Source organism: Gracilinanus agilis, chromosome 1, assembly GCF_016433145.1.
Source record: "Gracilinanus agilis isolate LMUSP501 chromosome 1, AgileGrace, whole genome shotgun sequence".
In the NCBI taxonomy this organism is placed as follows: domain Eukaryota; kingdom Metazoa; phylum Chordata; class Mammalia; order Didelphimorphia; family Didelphidae; genus Gracilinanus; species Gracilinanus agilis.
The window spans coordinates 591,514,184-591,530,891 of NC_058130.1; positions in this window are offsets into that span (position 1 = coordinate 591,514,184).

Below are 16,708 nucleotides of genomic sequence, written 5' to 3' on the forward strand. Positions count from 1 at the left end.
TCATCTTATCTTTTTCCCAATATGGCTAAAAAAGCTATTTTTCTTTTCCTTAGAATTCTCTGCAAGAATCAGTGTTAATATTCTGGATATTGTTGTTTTTAACAGTATTCTTCCACTCTTTTGTGACACCTTAATAGTTTTCCTCTCTTGTATATTTTTATTTTAATTGGTTGTTCAGTTTCCTGTTCATTCAAACTTGGAGGCAGCTAAGTATTGGAGTGAATAGAGTGTTAGTCCTGGAGTCAAGAAGACTTGCATTCAAATTTAGACTCAATTACTAGCTGTGTGACTCTGAGCAAGTCACCTAACCTTTATCTGCTTCAGTGACCTCAACTGTAAAATGAGGATAATATTAGCACCTACTTCACAGGGTTGTTGTAAAGATCTGGTGCTTGCACAAAATAGATGCTTAATTAATGCTTATTCCTTCCCTCTTTTCCCTTAGGCTTAGCTTGATATTTTCTTTCTAATTAGAATAACTTGAATTTATCAGGATTTTGTTCTTGAGGATGTTCAATACTTCTTATGCTAACTTCTCTTTAGACTCTTAGGCCATGAAATTATGCTTATTTCTCTAAATTTTGAAATCAGTTGTCTTAAATTTGAGTGACAAATCTTTCTATCTTTGGATTTCTTCTTTTTACCTCCTATGAATTAATTCTAAGATATCATTGTTACTTATTGCCCCCCACAAAGTTCCTCCTATTGGTTACAATCAGGTCAATCAATCAATCAATAATCATTGACTAAGAACCTACTATGTAACAGGAATTCTACAAGTGCTGGCCCCAAATAATAACTTCTCTCCTTGCTTTCCTCACTTTTCAAAGAATGTCACTTTTATTTAGGTAATTTAAGAATGTATCACCTGATCTATTTTCAGCAGAGAGCTCCAGAAATTGTTTAGGTCATTGAACTTCATCAACAAGACTCTAATATGCTTCTGTACAGTATTTTTGGCTTCTCAAACTTACCATTTTGCTTGTGTTTTTTAGTAGTTTTGAGTATTGTGTGTATATAGGGGTGGTAGTGGTGGTGCTGGCAGCATTCTATCTGTGATTTTATCAACTCTTGTGAAGAATCTCCTTTCACTGATGCTAAACAACTACTCATCTGCAATTTAAAATCTTAGCGTGCCATTGGGAGGCACTGAGAGGTTAATTGACTTTCCCAGGATCATATATTTAATATGTGAGAGGCAGTTCTGGCATCCAGATCATTCTATCCAAGACCAGGTCTCTTATACTCATTCCTTTTCCATTAATCCTTATCCTATCCAAATGCTTTAGTTCACGATTCTCCTCAGAAGAGCATACCTTCTTCATCTACAATGGTTTTGTTGTTGTTTAGTCATTTCAGTCACATCCAACTCTTTGTGACTGCATTTGAGGTTTTATTGGCTAAGATCCTGGAATAGTTTGCCATTTCCTTTTCCATATACAATGCTAGCCCACATGGGCACACATACACAGAAAATATTATTTATTACTTTGAAATAAGATATAACCTTCCATTGCTTATTCTGATTATGTCACACCGAATCAACTTTCAGTGATGCTTGTTAAATATGCCTCTTTGCATTAAGGTATCTATTACCTGCATTAAGGTACCTATTTCTTTTTATTATCCATACTCTTCACATCTGAGGCCCCTCTTACTGAATATTTTCTATTTGGATTACTGACTCTCTCCATTGTTCTTTTTCCTTAGTTATGATTACTAGTCTTTGTGGTATCTGATTAAGTGGGAACTTTTCTCCCTCTCTTTCTACTTTCAGTATCAGTTTCTTTTAATCATATGTGGCATACAAACGTGCAAATTTATCTCCATGTAAACATAATCTTTTTGGTCCTTACTAGGAAGGGTGGAGTTGAACTGTATCCTTGGCCTTTTTTTTTTTTGCTCTTGTATCCTGGTCCAAATATCCAACTTCCATTTTCAGAGCCTTCTTAATCAGCTATTCACTTTCTGTATCTGCAGTTCTTATCAGAAATTTCTACCTTTAATCATAGTCATAGAGTTGCCACTCAAATCTTAAGCTCTATAGGTCTCTTACCCTATTCTATAGAATTCTATAGAATTTGTCATCTATAGAAATGCTTGAAAAACAAAGAAAGAAATGCTTTCTAGGTTCATTCTTTTGGAGTGGTTATAGTATCATTAGTCCCTAACTTTGGCAAATCTCAGAAATTTCTTCATTATGATCTGGATAAAAGTATTAAAAGATAGTTCATACCTTCTGATTATTCATATTAATTTGACTCAAGTCTTAATGTAGAGTTACCAATCATTAAGACTCATTCCTTCTTGTTTCTACTACCAATCATAGCTTGCTTAGAGAGTGGGCTAGGTTTGCCAGAATATTTGGGCACATCTAACCCATGCTATTTGTACAATTGGTACTACTGAATGTCCTCCCTTGTGGAAAGGCCAGTGGATTGGAAGGTATTTTCTTATTGGAAGTTACAATATCTCATTCAGAGGTCATGTTGTCTTACCTTTTCCTACTTTGTTTCATATTCTTTCATCCTCCAATATCCAGACCCAATTTCCCCTTGACATCATGGATACTTTGTATTGTTCATGAAGTATTTCTTTAACCTTTTCAAGGAATACTTTTCTCTTAATTAATCAAACAAGTAAGCATTTATTAATCATTTACTCAGAGTTTTATAGTGTTCAGAACTACAAAGACAAAAATAAAACTGTCCCTGACTTGAAGGAGTTAACTTTTATAAAGGGAGCTAATATGTAGACATGTACTAGGGAATTTAAGAGTCTTGGGTGAGGGAGGAATACATTCTAGGCATGGAGGGGGAGGGCAGTCTGTAGAAAGCATTGGGAAGGGAGATGTGAGTTACAATAAGAATTCCAGTTTGGCTAGATTTAAGAGTGTGTGAAGGGAGAAATGAATAACAAGGGTGGAGAGACAGATTGGAGTCAGGTCATGAAGTGCTTTAGAAATTAAAGGCGTTTGTATATGATCATAGAAATAATAGTAAACAACAAATAAATAATAAGCTGTAGTTTATTGGTAAGGAGGATGAACATGGTCAGACCTATGTTTAAGGAAGATCAGATTGCCAAACTTATGAAAGATGTATGGGGGAAGGGGAAGAGATTTAAGGCATGGAAACAATTTGAGAAGTGATTCCAAGAATTCAGGCTAGGGGTGATGGAGGCTTGAAGTACAGTGCTATCTGTATGAGTAGAGAGAACAAAGGCAAATGGGAGACTGGTATAGGTAGAAATGAAAACAAGAAATGAAAACAAAACATAAGAAGTTAGAAATAACTCTTAATAAACACCAGAAAAGAGGACAGTGAGGTAGCTCAGTAGTTTGAAAGCCAGGCCTACAGATGGGAGGTCCTAGGTTCAAATCTGGCCTCAGACACTTCCTAGCTAGGACACCCTGGGCAATTTACTTAACCCCCTTGCCCAGCCCTTATTGCTCTTTTGCCTTAGAATCAGTATACAGTAAGGTAATAGAAGGTAAGAGTTCTAAAAAATAATAATAATAAATACAAGAAAAGAAAAGAAAAAGCTAATAATAATAAACACAAAAAAGCACCTTCACCTTTAGCCTTTTCATATTCACTAAGAAAACTGCAAACATAGTGTAATTTTTCCATGTTATTGGCACCTTTTTCTTCACCTCCCATTTTTGCTAAAGATTACATATTTAATTTTTTTTTATCAATCTTCTTGCTAACTTTAGTAGCAAGTTACCTATTTATCTTGTTTTTATCCTGGGGCCATGTAAGAAAAACATTTAAAAATAATTTTAGAATAGTAAATTTAGACATTGAAGTGATCTTAGCAGTTAAGGGAACTAAGGCTCCAAAAGACTTCATGCCTTTGCATAGGCTATTTCCTATTTCTGGAATGTATTTCTTCCTTATTCCAAATCTTTAAATCCCTAATTTCTTTCAGAGGCTTAGTTTAAAGTATGCCTCTCACATGAGATATTTTCTGATCTATTTAGCTTCTAGCAACTGCCCTTTATTATTTTGAGTTTATTTTTAATTGTTATTTGTACATATGCACATGCTGTTTTCCCCTATTAAATGGAAGCCCCCCTGAGGACAGGGACTCTCATTTTTGTCTTCATTACCTCTCAATGCTGTGCCTAAGATTATGCAAGAAATGAACTTATTAAGTGAACCCAGGTTCTCTGACAGTAAGTTCAGTACATCATAGTCTTGCTTGTCTTTTTCTCAGATTTTTAAAATCCTTTTTCATTAACTAGTCTTGTTCAAGTTTATTGGATTTTCAATTAGCAGATTCATGCCAAAGTCTTATTATAAAAAGTAATTGCCCTCTGCTGTTATTTGTGAAAATAGTTTCTGAAGAAATTCAACTTCCTATAACTTCTTTCCTCTTTAATTTTCATATTAGACATCAGATGATGTACACTGACATCTCCCATGCTTTTGAATGATGCTTTGACCTTTGATCCTCCTGCTTGATAAGGGTACATATTTCACAATGTGCCCTCTATACAACCCCACCTACTTTGGTATTTGTTCTAGGCACTTCATCATCTTCAATTTAGTGCAATGGACACTGTCCCTGTATTCTAGCACTATGGCAGTTAAATCTTGTTTGACTCTTGGCAAGAGAAAGAATAGAACAAGGAATGACCAATAGGCTTTTTCTTTTCATAAGAGTTATTGCCTCAACTCTTTCATTCTAATCCATTCTCACTACTTTTAGGGGTTCAGCATGTTGTATCTCATGGCAAGAGTCCAAGAAATGACTGATCTATAATCCATCTTCACCCTGGGTCATTGACTCTGTTGTGGCCTACTAATATGGCATCAGTTCCTTTTTCTCACTATCCCTGATCAATATAAATGGGCCAGTGGAATCCCCTAAAATAACCCAAACTTCCAGGCACATAAAACAAGACATGTTTGACTTGTTTCAGTAGCAGCTTCCCTTGGCTAATACTAGGGCACATCTAGCATAATATGGGAACAGGGGACACGAGTCACAAGAGGTATGAATGTGGCCAAGACAAAATGCCTATACAGCAATTTTGTGTGGGGCTGGCCCTGACCATGTTATGAACTTATGGTGGGAAGGGGATAACACTGTTTCTAATTCCAATTTTTAATCTTCACATGCTTATATTTATTACTCAAAATGAGATCTTCCATGAGTTTCCTCTCCCCAAATACAACTCAACATGTCTTTCTTTGGAAGCCATGATATAAACATTCATATTGGGTTCCACTGTGTCCTTGAGATATGCCCTCTGGCCACCTAAGAGGAGGTGATTTTAGGCAATCAGACACTCAGGGATCACTATAGCTTCCTGATGTCATTTGTTCTCATCACATGACCAGCCCAGCATAGCCAGCTGAGATGAACATTGCTTTGATGCCCATGGAATGACTGGGCTCCAAGGCCTCATTAGTGGGGACTTGGTCCTATCGTTTGATGCTAAGCTGAGCATGTTGCTGCCACTGCAGCTGCCAGTCCAGATTGGTTTCTAAATGAGGTTTGAGAAATTAAATTGTAGTCATCTTTAGAAGAAATGATGAGAAATAATGGTTTGGATGCAGTATGTCATGTCAAGGATCATAGAGCTCTGTGGACCCTTTCACAGATGAAAGAATCCTTTATCCCCGCAAGCTAGTGTCCAGCTTATTACAAGAAAGGGTTATTTTTATAAGTTGGTGGCATACTGTAAAAAGGCATATGAGAGGCCCCTCTAGATTGTTTTTCAGTGGATTTTCTTTTGACAGCTTTAAAGGGCCCTTTAAAATTGCCAGGAGAGTAGACTCATATTTTTATCATTCCACCTGCATAGCATTTTAGACACATTTATATTCCTGAAAGCATAATAATACATAACATTTAGCATTTAATTTATGACTCCTGCCACATCTGGTATAAAACTCCTTCTGAAGCAATAAATCAACCCCTTCATGCCAAATTGCCATTCATTCTGTGACCTCCTCCATAATTTATGGTTTGTGAGTGCAAAATGGGAGAAGCAGCTTAAATCGAGTGGATTTTAATTAACAATCTTAGAAAATCCAGAAGAATATTTGCAATGTATTCATGAGAGGAAAAGACTTTGTTCCTCATATTATAAAAGAAAGACCAGCCCATTTAGATGGTGTAAATTGGAATCTATTCTCAGGGCTTCGAAACCACAACATCAAGATTTCTCTTCTTCCAGTTCAAAATACAAAGTGACTCTGATAGGAAAAGCTGTCAAAGCGTAGAGGGCAAAAATGAGTTTCCATAAGAGATTTCAAGGGAAGGGAGGAGGGGGGAGACATAGCCATCTCCATCTTCTGCTTTCTGCTTAGCACAGCCTTTAACAGAGTTGCCTGGCTTATGACATGGTGCCTTTCATGTCAAACAATTTTATTTCTAAGCTTTTCACAGTGTGTCCTAAGTAGCTTCTATTAGCATCGTCCCATCCGTTTCCTTGGCAACAGAGCTGGTCAATTTAGTCACCATTTAAGAGCTGTGGAAAAAGCAAGAGCTAGCAATGTGATGGGCAAAATTACAGAGAATGGGTTGAATACAATTCTTGCTAGGGGAGATGTATTCTTTTGCCAGGGCCTGTTTTATTTTAATTAAAACTGAAAAGCTCTTTTAAACAAGGCCCCAGATTAAACACAAGCTGGGGTGATCTACTGTATATCTGTGCAACTGAATTCCTTAATGTTATCTCTTTAACCTTAATGGATTGCATGCACTTTTTTCAAATAAACAAGAAGAGAGAGGCTGGAGGCTATGGGGGAGCTTCTGCCTTATCCTTCTCTAGAGTAAATACAGGGTAGAGAGAGCTGCTTGCTGTGTTATCTGTTGCCTCTGAACACATCTGGAAACACTGAAGCTTTATGGTTGATGTAACCTACATTGGATAGTGATTTTTAATCTTACTACAAAACTATGATACACTATCTTGCTTTAGGAGAGGCAACATAGTGTAGTGGATAGAAGACAGGCCTTGGGACAATAAGACCTGGGTTAAATTCTGCTTCTTACATACTGGCTGTGAGACTTTAGGCAAGACACTTAATGTCTCTGTGCCCAAGTTTACTCGCCTGTAAAGTGCGGGCCTATGTTAAGTAGCTTCAAAGACCCCTTTCAGCCCTACTCCTATGATTCAATAGTAGAAAGAGTTTCCACATCAGGAATTCACAACACAGATGGAATCACGGAAATAATCCTACTTCCATCTTGCTTCAGGAAAAACAACAACAACAACAACAAAAAACCAACTGTATGCCATCTCATCATCTTTATCAATATGGACACAATTTCACTATTAACCTCCTTTAGAACATTCAGAAAACCAAGCTCTGTGAGAACTGGGAAGTTTAGTCAATAAAACTATATGGATGAAAATTAACTAACATACATGCAAATAGAGCATTAGGTTTGATTATTTGCTCAGGTGATGCAGACAGCTAAATCTGAAGCAGAATTTGTCACTTCCTCTCTTCTTCCTCTTTAAAAAAAAAACAAACGCAAAAACCTTGATAGTGGGGCTTCTGAGCTCATCATTAACTTTCTCCAAAGTTACCAGTGATGTTTTAATGACCAAATCGAATCGTATTTTTTGAATCCTCATTCTTCTTGACTTCTCTATATTCTTTAACACTGTCAGTCATTTTATACTTTTAGAACTTCTTTCCTCTCTAGGTTTTCATGAGAGCTTTTTCATGGTTTTCCTTCTACCCATCTGACTACTCCTTCCCAATACCCTTTGCTGGATCTTTCTTTAGGTCATACCCAATAATTTTTGGTCTCCAAGGCTTTCCCTTGCTTCAAGGGGAATAGGTTAACTATGACCACTTCTCTTTTATCTCTATATTATCTTGCTTGGTGATCTCATCAGCTCTGATGATTCAATTATCAACTCTATGCAGGTGATTCCAAAATCTCATATACTCATATCTTTCTCCTGAGATTTACTCCCATATTGTCAAATTTCTTTTGGACATCTCAAATGGGACGTCCTGTAGGTATTTTAAATGTAACATGGGGGCAGCTGGGTGGCGCAGTGGCTTTAGATGGGAGGTCCTAGTTTCAAATCTGGCCTCAGACACTTCCTAGCTATGTGACCCTGGGCAAGTCACTTGACCCCCATTGCCTAACCCTTACCACTCTTCTGCCTTGGAGCCAATCCACAATATTGACTCCAAGATGGAAGGTAAGGTTTTTTTTTTAAAATGTAACATATCCCTAAAGCATTATCTTTTACCCCACAGGTTCCCTTCTTCCCCATTTTCCTATTACTATCAAGAGCATCACCAAGGTAAGAAACTTCTAAGTTTTCCTCTATTTTTCACTCTCAGTTACATGACATAGCAATCTGTTGTCAAGACTTATCGTCTATATTTTCATAGCATCTCTTGTAAATCTCATCCCCTTTCTTCTCACACAAGCCACTACATTAGGACAGGACCTCATCATCTCTTGTCTGACCCATTGCAATAGTCTTCTAATTGATCATCCCACTCATAAGACTTTTCCTACTCTAATACATCTCATTAATTGTCAAAATGATTTTTCCAAAATATACATATGCAATGTCTTACGATATATGAGACATATAAAATATATGACTGATGCTTTCTTATTCAATACATTTCCATGTCTCCTTATTACCTCTAGAGAATTCATTTGCCTGGAATGCAAAACCTGGCTTCTTTCTACTTTTTCATTCTTTTTACACTTTAATTCCCTTCTACACCCTTTGCAATCAAACTACAGTGTGTTTCTTGCAGTCCTTCACATACTACTCCATCTCTAGACTCTGCATTTTCACTGGCTTTCTCCATGCCTGGAATGCTCTCTTTTCAACTTTTGCCTCCTGGCTTCCCTGGAATATTCAGGTTGAAAGAGTCAGCTCAAGTTGCTCTTTCAGCAAGAGTCCTATGCCAATTATTAATCCTTTCCTACTGAGATTACCTTCATTTATCTCATATATGTCTGTTATTCAATCAAGTTATTTGCACGTTGCCTCCACCATTATATTGTAGGTGCCTTGAGATATTTTGCTTTCTTTTATCCCTATTGCTTATCATAGCACTTACACAGAGAACATGGTATAAATTCTTCTTGACTGACTGACTGGTTGGCTCTGTTCTATTCTAAAGTTCTATTTAAAATTTTATGCCACTTCTCCAGCTGGGCTTCCTGATCACAAAACAATTTATAGACACTACCATATCTGTTCCCCAATAAAATCCTGAGATGTAAGTAAGTAGTATAAGAATCAACACCCACATTTTACAGATCAAGAATCTAAGATGCAGAGAGAGATTTGACTATAGTCTCAACATATAAGTAGAAGACCCTGAACTGATAACCAGGTCCTCAAATACTAAATTCCTCAGACAGGTAAGCAAATAGCCTACAAACACTGTGAAATAGTGAAGGAAAGCAGTCTTGTATTCCAGGATATTTTTTTTTCAGAAAAGGTTAAGAATGAGTTTCTATATGAGTTCTCATTTTTTTTAGTTTTTATTTATTCAGTCTTTAAGAAAATGTTCATAGATTCGCTTTTTCATTGCATAATTGCTTTACTGATCTAATAGAACTGAAATTTAGTTAGAAAAATAAAACATTCCCTTCTAAAGAACTTGAAGAACTAAATGAGTTCTCACATCCATCTATCATGCTTGTCTTCCAAGCTCCTATATCATGAAATGTAGGTAAATCTTGGTAGAGATACATAGACTAAACTGTAGTAGCAATGAGGAAATCCTAGATGAAGGCCTTATAAAGCATTCTATATGAGAATCTTTTGAAAGATTTGGGATATTTAGCATGTAGAAGAGATTTGGGGAGATGGGAGAAGGAAGAGGGAAGGACAACAACCTTATCTTCAAGTATTTGGAAGGTCATCACAAAGGAGATGGATTAGATTTATTTTGCTTAATCTCAGAAAACAGAAAAAGGAGGAGAATGGATGAAGATCGAGTAGTAAAAGTTAGGCTTTATACCAGGAAACACTTTCTGATAATTATATTTGTCCTAAAGTAGAATGAGTTCTCGGCTAGTCTTTAATGAAAAACTGGCCGTTTGTCAGGGATGATGTAGAGTTGAACTAGATATTATCTAAGTTCTCCTCTGAGTCTAGGATAATGTGATTTTTCAATAAGAAATGATCCTTGCTGCCATAATACTTTTGATCTACCAGCCTGAAGGTTTTGGTTCAGGAGCATGGCTTTTGCAGGAAGCCATATTTGCCAAGCATGAGTGCCAGTTACTTGGTTGGAACACAGAATGCAGGGAGGGCATTTTGAGCTGGCATGAGATCAAAAAGTCAGTTGAGATTGCACTATAAAAGCAGAAAAGATCAGTGCATCATTCTCTCAATCTAGGGAGACTGGTGGGAGGAAGGGTCATCTCAGGATTGTCTCATAGCTAGGATTAAGTGCCTAAGCTGTTGATAGGGAATTCTGTGTAAACCAGCATTCAACACTATTATTGACAACATCTATAAAATCGACACCAAATATCAGCATAAAGCTGACCAGAAGATCAACTATATAAGCTAACTTTTAGTGAACTGAAGAAACCTTCAAGCTTTGGGGTTAGGCCTTTGGCCTAGCCAGACCACTGGCTAAACAGGCTTCAAGATACCAGCTGATTTATAATCAATAACATAATTAGATAAAAGTTTAGGATCTTCCTTTAATCCCTCTCTCCTTCACAATTTTCCCAATCCTTTCCTTTACCTTACCAGTTATCATTAAATAGTGGTAACAAGATAGCCATCACTGACTTGTTTATTTTAAGAGTTCTATCAAATTGTCAGAGATCCCTCTGACATTGGTGAAGATACATTCACAATTATTGATCTTCTGGGTGAAGTCATCTTAAATTGCAGTCAGAGATTGAAGTCAGGGATCATCATCCTTAAAGTTATTAACCAATTAAATTACTAATTGAGGAAATAATCACTGCCTCATTAGTTAGGTGGAAACCAGTGAAATTATTCTACTGGTCATTCATATCAGCAGATTCCATACAGCTTCCAGGCAGCAGCAAAGATCACTGAAGTTGCTGCTAAGTAAATCTATCTTGACATCCAGATAGGAGGTTTCATCAAAACTCATTTCCCAACTCCATCTGTAAGATTCCTGGGGCTATCATTTACAGAATTCCCCCAGGATCATTACACATGTCATAAAAGGTTCCCATGAGGACCAGAATGTTATGGTCTGCTTCATATGACCTGACCAACAGCATTTTAGTAAAGTTGGTATGGCCAGAGTGCATTATTTCTCCCATATTATGAGCAAAGAATCTATAGAATCACACAAAGTAAAAGCTAGAGGAGACCACTGACCTCATCTAGTTTAACCCTTCATTTAACAAAGAAAGAAACTGAGGTTCAAAGATGTGGATAAATAAATTCACAACACATTTATTAAGGACTTGCTATGTGCAAAGCACTGGGGATACAAATTGAAAACTAAGGCAGTCTCTTCTTTCGAGAAAATCACATTCTAATGAGGAAAATGACATTTATAGAAGATTTTAGCAATAAGTCAGATAGAAAAGCCCTATCATTTTTAGGGTGCAATGTCAAAGCAGATATTGATATCTCTTTTTTAATGTCATCATTTAATGTCGCTATTTTTACAATTCTTGGGTCCATGGTTCTGGGTGATCCCCCAAGGAGTCTGAAGGGAAATGGTTGTGGTTGTGTTTTGATTTGCCTGGCACATGTTGCCTCCTGTTTCTCCCTCAGGGTTTCTTTCTGCTTTAGTTAGATTAGTTTGCCTGTCTTTTGTGTGGTAATTAGTTGGCAGTTGGTAAGAATAGCTCCACAAGAATTGCTTCCCTCAATGATGGCTAGGAGTGCTGGTCCAGAAGAGGAATGGTGTTCTAGGTGGTGCCATTCACTGGGCTCCTGTGCCTATCTGTCTATTGGTAAAAGTTCATCAGCTGTTGTTACTGGTAGTATGAAGGATCTTGCCCAAAGTCATGTAGTAAGTGGTAGACTTGTGACATAAATATCTTCTGACTCCAAGGCTAGGGAGCTCTTTGAGAAACCATGTCCCCAAACTCTTGTGGTAAAATTAACAGGTTGAAACTGACCAAACTGAATTGATATGTGTTATAAAGAATAGAGAGTCTTATAGTCCTAAGTCCTAAGAGATTTAAGGTCCTAAACATTCCAATCTCTCCAACTGCCTCCCTTGTCAATCGAGGTGAGACCAACATTTCCCAGGATTTGAATATAACACATGCCTTCACCAAAACATATTTATTCTACGAAGATGTAGGATTAAGTTGCAGAATTCATTTTACGAACTTCTAAGAGCATTTCTGTATGGATGGGCAGGAAGTCTGATAATATTTATTGTATTCAATAAAGGCCTGTGGACTTTGAGCTCACCTTGAACTTTAGATTTCACTATCTGTCCTTTCATAAATGATTCTTCTCATTTTTACTCTAAACAGAAACCCAATGCCATCACCATCACGGGCCTGAACATACTCAGAAAAAGTCAAGGAGCCAAGGGCAAGAAGTTGTCGTCAACTTTTCTTTGTATCTTGAGTATTCAGTCTATTTTACTTTTTACGGCAGTGGGCTTTTAATGGAAGAGGGAGAATGACAAGTAGCAAGCCTTTCAGAGGCCCCTTGCCCTCAAATGAGGATGAATTGAGTGTCTGGGAAAGGGCTTGGGTTAATAGTATTGAAGGCATGAAGTTCCCCAGATTTTTCTGCACTGCTCCATTCCATTTGCATCAGCTTGAATTACCTTTATGGTTGAGAGGGTAGCTGGAGCTTTTTATTTATTCCAATCAGGACCCCCCGTGTGTTGAGTAACAAGGGTGCCAATTAATGCCAGTTGTGATGGGGGACAGCGGGGATCACCAGTCATTTTCCCATATGGCATGCATGAACAATTAGATACATGGGCTGACATTTCATCCTTGATATTTGCATAACACATTCCATGGCTGATTGACATCCCAGAGCTACATAGATGCTACAGTTTGACAGATTATAAGGGCATGATGTCTTCTGTCTTTCTCATTGTGATGACTATGTTTGTAGGTATATCAGAGCCTGTTAACTTGTCCTTCCTTTATCCGCTATCATGTGAACATCAAAACATCTGGAGAGGACTCCTAGGGGTTGGCTTGTTAGACCAGGACAAGGGATTATTTTCCTCATAGTGTAGAGAGAATAAATGATTCTTTAGAACATTGGAATATGAGGGATTCTGGGATCTTTTACCTAAGGGAATTTATGCTACCTTGGGAGGATCATACCACTTAAGATATATGTACCAGCAGGATAAAGTAATATGAAGAGATCTCTTTAATTTCTTCAGAATCTTTCTTCTCAACATCAGGTCTCTTTCTACTTCCCAAATTGTTCTTCTAAGTTAATGAATAATTTTGTATAAGTAACAACCCCTCTCTCTGCCTCCTGCTTTCTTGTTTATAAAATGAAGATTCCTCTATCTGACTGCTCCTTTTACCCAATGGAATATATATTTCTGAAAAGTGTTTGACCTCCTTGGGAGTTGAACATGCACAGTCATACACAATAATATTTTATTCTACATTACTCACTAGTTCAATTTGCTAAGGGACAGCACGACAGTATTTACATGTCTCACTTTGTGTAATGGGAGGGAGGGAGGTAAGAGAGGGAAGAAAGAAAAGTAATATGTAGAGTTATCTACTCTGAGATTGCAAGGTAGAAGCATTCATCTTCATTTGTGTGGGGTACCTGTAATTTTACCTATTTATTATTCCTTTCACCTACCATGACTGTCATCCCAAGAATTTAAAATCATAATTTTTGATTGGGCCAAAAGCCTGATGGACTGTTAGTAAAGACCTGTGTGCTGCCTTGCAGCAAATCCAAGAATATAAACAAATGTTGAGTGAACTGGGAATTAGATTGATTTTGAATTCTACCTTTCTTGCTAAATAATGGTATGGCCTTGAGCAAGTCACTTCTTTAAATGGGCTGGAATTTTCTCAACTGTAAAATAAAAATTTAAGAGATAGCACAATAAGATGTATAGACCCATAGATTTGCAGTTGACAGATTCCAGTTCAAATCTAGCCTCTTTTGTTGTGTGACCTTGGAAAAATCACTTTACCTCTTTGGATATCAACTTATTCATGTATAAATGATTGATTTGGATTGGATGACTTTCTGGCTATAAATCTATCATCTGAAGGAGGTAGATTAGAAATTCCTTTAAAGATGTAACATTCTGTGATAATTGTGATTATCCTATTTAACTTTATCTTGCCTCATTATTTGATTATTTCCTTTCTTCTCTCCCTAGATTTCTAATACCTGTAACAATAATAAGAATGAACCAATGAAGCTAGTTTATTGAATCTGAAGTTTTAATAAATGACTGTATTCACTGGTTTGAAAAACATACACCCAATTTTTTTTAAAATTGTGGCAGTTTCTTTAATAGACATTTCCATAACAACAACAATTCCATTGTTGCAACCTGCTAAGTTAGGAATAAAAGCATTAGATCAAATGGCCTTGAAGGTAGAAGATATGAGTTTTTGTTTTGGTTCTGCCCTTTACTGTGGGATATCTGGTGAGTCACCTGACCTCTCGAGATTTAGCTTTACTCATCTGTAAAATTAGGGGAACAGGAATCTGATCTTGAGGTTTCCTGAAAGTTCTAACATCTCTGAATTTTCCAGCTAGCATATCCAACTGATTTCTCTTAAGTATATGTGTTATTTATGCATTTTAAAGCCCTTATCTTCTGTCTTAGAATCAATAATAAATATTGGTTCCAAGACAGAAGAGTGATAAGGGCTAGGCAATGGGGGGTTAAGTGACTTGCCCAGGGTGACACAGCTAGGAAGTGTCTGAGGCCAGTTTTGAATCTAGAACCTCCCATCTCTGGGCCTGGCTCTTAATTCATCGAGCTACCCAGCCACCCCCTATATCTATTATTTAAAATGCTTCCTTATGCTAGATGAAAGCATATTGTTATTTTTGTTTTGTTTTGTTTTAAAAATTAAAGACTGCTTCTCTGCATTTTGCCAAAGCTTTAAATGCAGGTATGACTTATGGGTTTAATCTCACTTTGAATGGCACAGAATCTTTGACCTGCTCCACTTTTGATCTGGGCTGGGTCACTCCTTTTTAGGTGAGCCTGTGGTCTCCAACTCCTAGGCATTTACTGCATTATTACCAAACAGTGAAAGCATTCTTTTTGCATCGCCTACTGAAGCATCTCTGAAGAGATCAATCAGCTTCGGCTTCCCCAACAGCCCAGATTAAAAGTCTACACCATCATGGCTGGCAGCCAAGCATATTCTATAAACATTTTACACAATTGTAACGAAAGCATAAAGCAGTCAGGAAAGGTCTTGGTTGAAATTACCAAGAGATGAAATATTACATCTACCAGCAGGTGGGCAGAGACAATGACACTGTTGTTAACCGGACTGTAAACTCTTGGGTGCTAAGGGCAAATGCCAGGTGTATTTCTTATGATAATAGTAGCAGCTGGTTTTTATAGAGTACTTGATGGTTTACAAAGCACTTTATAGATCCATTATGCCTTTTGAGACTCATACCAATCCTGAGATACAGGCAATACAGTGGAGAAAATTGAGAAGCAGAGAAGTTAGGTAACTCATGTAAAGTTATTCAGCCAGTACGGTAGCAAAATCCAGATTTAAACCTGGCCCTTCTGATTCTAGACCCAGCGTTCTTTCTACCACATCCAGCTTTCTTCTTTCTTGAAAAGAAAAACAGAAGAGGCAGCACTGTTAAGGGGTCCACTTATCTGAAAGAAATCTGTTTGCTTATCCATTAATCAATCAGTAAGTATCGAGTAGGCACCTACTATATACTAAGCATTGTGCCAAGTGTATAGACAAAAATGAATCATTCCTGGCCTTTATATTCTAGTGGAGGGAGACAACATGTATACACATACAAATAGATACATAAACATATATTATAAATGCTCTAATGTATTCTATGTGTGTGTATACATACACACATGCACACATATATAAAAAAAAGAAAATATTTTGGAGGAAAAGGTGCTAGCAGTTGGAGTTGAGGTTGGTCACCAGGAAAGGCTTCATGCGGATGGTAATAATTTACTTGAACCTTGAAAGAAACTAGGAATTCTGTGAATGAATAGATCAGAAGGCATTTAGTAAGTCCTTGCTATATGCAAAATACTATGCCACAATCTGGAGATATAAAAAGCGGAAACAATCTTTGTTCTCAAGTAGCCCATATTTTAATGGAGGAGACAATACCTAGAGGAGGTTTCCCAGTGACAAGTCAGATGCAAAGATCCCAAGATCCTTAGGCTACAATGTCCAAGCAGGATGTTCCTAGGATGGTGGCCATGAAGGCTGGGATGGAACCAATATCAGTTATCTTTTTTTTTTTAATTAAAAATTATAAAAAACAACAAACCTTTACCTTCTATCTTGAAGTCAATACTGTGTATTGGCTCTAAGGCAGAAATATGATAAGGGCTATGCAATGGGGGTTAAGTGACTTATCCAGGGTCACACAGCTAGGAAGTGTCTGAGGCCAGATTCGAACCCAGGACCTCCCATCTCTTGGCCTGGTTCTCAATCCACTGAGCCACTCAACTGCCCCCAGCATCTGTGTTCTTGACTGATGGCAGTTAGCAGTTGGATATTGAAGATAGTGCGGTAGTTTGGCCCCTTCTCT